The sequence below is a fragment of the Rhineura floridana genome, chromosome 15 (assembly GCF_030035675.1).
Source record: "Rhineura floridana isolate rRhiFlo1 chromosome 15, rRhiFlo1.hap2, whole genome shotgun sequence".
NCBI classification, from domain to species: domain Eukaryota; kingdom Metazoa; phylum Chordata; class Lepidosauria; order Squamata; family Rhineuridae; genus Rhineura; species Rhineura floridana.
Window position 1 is genome coordinate 20230150 of NC_084494.1, and position 6000 is coordinate 20236149.

The window sequence follows — 6000 nt, forward strand, 5'->3', positions numbered from 1 at the left end:
ACAGGTGTTATATGCGCGGACCGATTGGTCCTCGTCAACAGCCTGGCTGCCGCATTTTGCACTAGCTGAAGTTTCCGAACAGTCTTCAAGGGCAGCCCTACGTAGAGCGCATTACAGTAATCCAATCTAGAAGTTACCAGAGCGTGGACAACAGAGGTGAGATCATCACTGTCCAGATAGGGGCATAGTTGGGCTACTAAGCGAAGGTGGTAAAACGCATTCCGTGCCACCGAGGCCACTTGAGCCTCGAGCGACAAGGAAGGGTCAAAAAGGACCCCCAAACTACAAACCTGTTCCTTCAAGGGGAGTGTAACCCCATCTAGAACAGGATAAACATCCACCATCTGGGCAGGGAAAGAGCTCACCAACAGTGTCTCAGTCTTGTCTGGATTGAGTTTCAGTTTATTAGCTGTCATCTAGTCCATTATCGCAGTCAGGCAATGGTTCAGCACATCAACAGCCTCACCTGAAGAAGGTGAAAAGGAGAAGTAGAGCTGCGTGTCATCAGCATACTGATGGCAACGCACTCCAAAACTCCTGATGACCGCACCCAGAGGCTGCATGTAGATGTTAAAGAGCATGGGGGACAAAACCGACCCCTGAGGGACTCCACAATGGAGAGTTCAGGGTGTCGAGCAATGTTCCCCAAGCACTACCTTCTGGCGATGATCCGCTAAGTAGGAGCAGAGCCACTGCCAAGCAGTGCCCCCAACTCCCAACTCCGCGAGCCTCCCCAGAAGGATACCATGGTCGATGGTATCAAACGCCACTGAGAGATCAAGGAGAATCAACAGAGTCACACTCCCCCTGTCCCTCTCCCGACAAAGGTCATCATACAGGGCGACCAAGGCTGTTTCAGTGCCAAAACCGGACCTAAAACCGGATTGAAACGGATCCAGATAATCGGTTTCATCCAAGAGCGCCTGGAGCTGGCCAGCGACCACCCGCTCCAAAACCTTGCCCAAAAAAGGGACATTCGCCACCGGTCTATAGTTGTTCAAAACATCTGGGTCCAAAGAAGGTTTCTTTAAAAGAGGTCTTATTACTGCCTCCTTGAGACTGCCAGGGACTACTCCCTCTCTCAAGGAGGCATTTATTACCTCCTTGGCCTAGCCGGTGGTTACAGCCCTGCCAGTCTTCACCAGCCAAGATGGGCAGGGGTCCAGAGCAGACGTGGTCGCCCTCACCATTCCAAGCACCTTGTCCACTTCCTCGAGCTGCACCAACTGAAATTCATCCAATAATAAAGGACAAGGCCGCGCTCTGGACACTTCAATGGATTCATCTGTCATAACATCAGAGTCTAAGTCCCGACGGATGCATGCAATCTTATCCTGGAAGTGCTCCGCAAATTCGTTGCAGCGGGCTTCCGATGTTTCCTTAGTATCATGAGGGCCAGAATGTAGGAGCCCTCGTACCACCCTAAAAAGCTCCGCTGGGCGGCAAAGGGATGATCTTATGGTGGTGGCAAAATAAGACTTTTTCGCCGCCCTAACCGCTTTTATGTACAACTTAGTGGAAGCACTTACCAAGGAATGATTACATCCATCAGGAGTTCGCCTCCACCTGCACTCTAGCCTCCTTCTCTCTTGCTTCATCACTCTCAGCTCCGGGGTATACCACGGTGCTGTATGAGTTCGGTACCAAAGGGGGCGCGCGGGAGCGATCATGTCGATGGCCCGGGTCATCTCCATATTCCACAGGTCAACCATGGCCTCAACAGGAGCACCAGTGCTATCAGCCGGAAAAACTCCCAGAGCCCTCTGGAAAGCTACAGGATCCATAAGCCTCCGGGAGCGGACCAACTTAATAGGTCCCCCACCTCTGCAGAGGGAAATGGCTGTCGTGAGTCTAAAACTCAGCAAGCGATGATCTGTCCATGACAATGGAGTAGATGAAAACTACCCCACCCTCAGATCACCATCTCCATGACCAGTGGCGAAGATCAAATCAAGAGTATGTCCCGATACATGTGTCGGGCCAGTAACAATTTGAGACAGCCCCATGGTTGTCATGGAGGCCATGAAGTCCTGAGCCACCCCGAGCAAGGTAGCCTCGGCATGGATGTTGAAATCCCCCAGTACCACGAGTCTGGGGGACCTCAACAATACCTCCGAGACTATCTCTGTCAGCTCAGCTAGGGAAGCTGTTGGGCAGCAAGGTGGGCGGTACACCAACAGTATTCCCAGTCTGTCTCCTTGGCCCAGCACAAGATGAAGACATTCCAAACCAGTCGCTGTCTGGACAGGGTGCTTGGTGAGAGAGAAAGAACTCCTATAGACCACAGCAACCCCACCTCCCCGGCCCTCAGATCTACCACAGTGCTGCACCGAGTACCCAGGTGGGCAGAGCTGGGAGAGAGCAACTCCTCCCTGCTCACCCACCCAGGTCTCGGTAATACACGCAAGATCGGCACCTTTCTCCACGATCAGATCGTGGATAAGGGGGGGTTTATTAGCAACCGATCTAGCATTTAAGAGCAGCACCTGGAGATCCGAGAGCTGGCTGACAGTACAACCAACAATCCTGTGGATATGAGGAGAACCGGAACAAGGCACAGACACAACTTGTCTGGGACGAGTTCCCCTTACCTGGCACGTTCTCCTCCCAACGCCATACCTCCCATTACCCGTCACTACGTTAATTGGGCCCCCCAAAAATCCCCTTGCTAGGGCCAGAGTATGTTCTCCCAGGCACATCTTAAAATAAATCTAATACGACAAACACTAAAACAACAAACAACACAAATACTCACACACATCCACTCAATCTCATTCACACAACAACCAACCAACAAACAGCAACAATTAAATACAGCCAAAGAACAACAATGAACAACAACATTAAAAGCCCTCCTCCATAACAAGCCTTGTCTACAGGAGATATCGTCAACAGTGCTGGAAAATAATAAATAAATAAGCATCTGAAGGGCCAAAGGAGCTCCACACCTGCTCTACAGTTTTAACAGAAAGAGCCACATCCAGTTTTAACACAAAGAGCCATAAGAAGAGAGAGCAGCAGGCACCTTGGAACTGCCCATCCGTGGGTAGCAACACCTGGATAGCAGACTAAGCCGGCACACGCAGGCCACCTGCTCCCTACCATGGTGAGATGCACTGTATTTCTCTTTAAATTAAAGCAATTAATTCTAAATGTACATTATTATTATTATTATTATTATTACATTTTATTTATACCCCGCCTTTCGGCCAAAGGCCCTCAAGGCAGCTTACAAGAAAAATAAACACAGGTATAAAAATTCCATAATATACAATATAAACAATACAATATACAAAAATTAAATTAAATAGAAGCAACATCTATGCAGGGAAATTACTACATGTAAATTCTCAGCCAGGGGTTTCCAGATTGTGGTCTGTGGACCACCAGTGGCCTGCAAGCTTTGTTCAGCTGGTCCACAGCATCTCTGTGGATTTGAGGTTGAAGACAGGAGGCAGATCACACTGAATAGTCATATTGATTTTTTAAATTGTACTTTAATTGCTTCTTTTATTTCTTATATTGTATTTTATTGTAGTTCAATCTGAATTCCGTGGAATACAATGACATACAACATATAAGATACACACACACACACACAATTAAAAACCATACATCTATCACAGCATGTTACAATTGCTACAACAGTCAGAAATACCATCATGTGGTCTGCCAAGACCTTCAGCATTTTTTGAGTGGCCTGTTGGGAAAAAGACATTTGGGACAAAGCATGCAACACACATCTCCTTCATTTTACTAAACAAAAAATAAAAATTTAAGAAAGAGCTTTTTAAAAAATGTGGTAAGGTTGTTACTGCATGCCTGTGAGTTTTAGGCATGCTGGTACAAGGGTACACAACATACATTTAAAGCACATTACATCTCCCAAAAAATCCTGGGAGCTGCAGTTTTTTAAAGGGTGCTGGGAATTGTAGTTCTGTGTTCTCAGGATTTTTTGGGGGGGAAATAAGGTGCTTTAAATCTATGGTGTGTATGCAGCCTTAGGTGCTTCTCTGCTTTACCTTGGATGCATGGAAAAAGCTCATGGCTCAGATCAGATACCCCTTCAAGATTTATATAGGAATCAGATCTTTAGTGCTGTGGCACCTACCCTTTGGAATTCCCTCTTAAATATTAGACAGGCGCCATCTCTATTGTCTTTTTGATGCCTACTGAAGGCCTTTCTGATCCAACAAGCCTTTTAAGTAGAGTATCCCAGGCAGCATTTGTGCTGGAATTGTTTTTGAGATTTTTTATTGCTTGTTTGTTATTTGCTGCCTTCAGCTCCTTTGGGAGGAAAGGTGGGATATAAATTAATTAAATAAATAAGGGGTAGGCTTTCTGTTTGCCACTCAATTATAAAAATGGAACAGTTTGTTTCCTTTTTCATTGCACATGTCAATTTCTGTACAGTTCTGTTTATGCCTTGCTAATTTAGCCACTCCAATGGGGAATGGAGTGATCGGAATCCTGAGCAGCAATGCTCCTGACTGCAAAATTTTGTTGCAGGTCTCACTTGTGATATTTATTGTCAGAGACTGAAAAGGTACTTGATCTACCACAACATTTTGTTGTAGGTCTCACCTGTAATACCTGTTGCTGGAGACTGAAAATTGTCTCAAAATATTACCACATTTCATTGCAGATCCCTCCTGTAATATCTATTCTCGGAGACTGAAAGGCTACTCAAAATATTGCAACATTTTGATCTTGATCTTGCTTGTAATACGAGAGTGAAAAGCTCCTACGCAGCACTAGGAAAAATCAAAATCAAAGCTAAAGTTTGGAAAAGCAGAAACCCACTATCCTCTCCTTCTCCCCACACCTTTTTTCACAAGAACAGAATCTGAAGAAAAGCGACCCCAGTAGTATGGGCAAGCATTTCACAACTCCACCCTCTAGATGGCAGTAGTGCCCCAGAGCCCCTTGGCTGACATCTGCACCCTCCGGGCCCTGGAACTGTAAGGACAGCTAAATGAAGCTAATCCAAGTAAGGAGATTAGTATAGCAGAAGAGGGAGCATTCAAATCACATAAGCTTCTCACTAAAGCTCTTCCTTCCTTCTGCTGCCCCTCTTCCTGCACACCCCCGCCCGGTTTTCCTACCAGTGCCCTTAAGGGCCGCATGACAGAAAGGCAGTGATGGTCACTTGTTTACTGGTAGGTACATAACCACTAAGAAGCAATATCCCCAAATCCTGATCTGATCAGTGTAACCAACCAGAGGAAATGCCCAGCAGATAACCTTGGCTAGGAAGGTAATTGCTTTAATCCAGTTACATTCTGACAGGTGATGCTCCTGCGTGAGCCATTTCCATGGTAGAGCCCTCCTGGGATAGTATCGCTTCAGGTGGCAGCCAAGGGAAATTTGTTTGAATGATCCTTTGCCTTAAAAGTAAAACAATATAACCCTCTGCCAGTTTATTGGTCTATGGCATGGGTGGGGAACTCGTGGCCCTCCAGATGTTATTGGACTCCAACTCCCATCAGCCCATCCAGCATGAATAATGGTCAGGGATGATGGAAACTGTAGTCTTGCAACATATTGAGGGCCACAGATAGTCCACCCCTGATACCCTGATAATGCATTATGATTAGTACATTAACATATGGCCAGTTTAACTCAGGGGTACTTACTAACCTTTGGCCCTCCAGAGGCTGCTGAACTACAACTCCCATCAGCTCCAGCCAGAATAGCTGATGGTCAGGGATGCTGGGAGCTGAAGTCCAACAGTGGCTGGAGGGCCACAGGTTCCCCTTCTGTGTCTACAGGTTGGCCTATGGCTTTGGGAAGGGTCATAGTTCAGTGGCAGAGCATCTGCTTTATATCCAGTAGTCCCCACTTTCAATCCCTGGTATCTCCAGATAAGGCTGAGAGAGACTCCTGCCAGAAACCTTGGAGAGCCACTGCCAGCCAGTGCAGACAGTGCCGAGAGAGATGGACCAATGGCCTGACAAGGTATAAGGCAGCTTCCTATGTTCTCTATGTTGGGACTCAAAT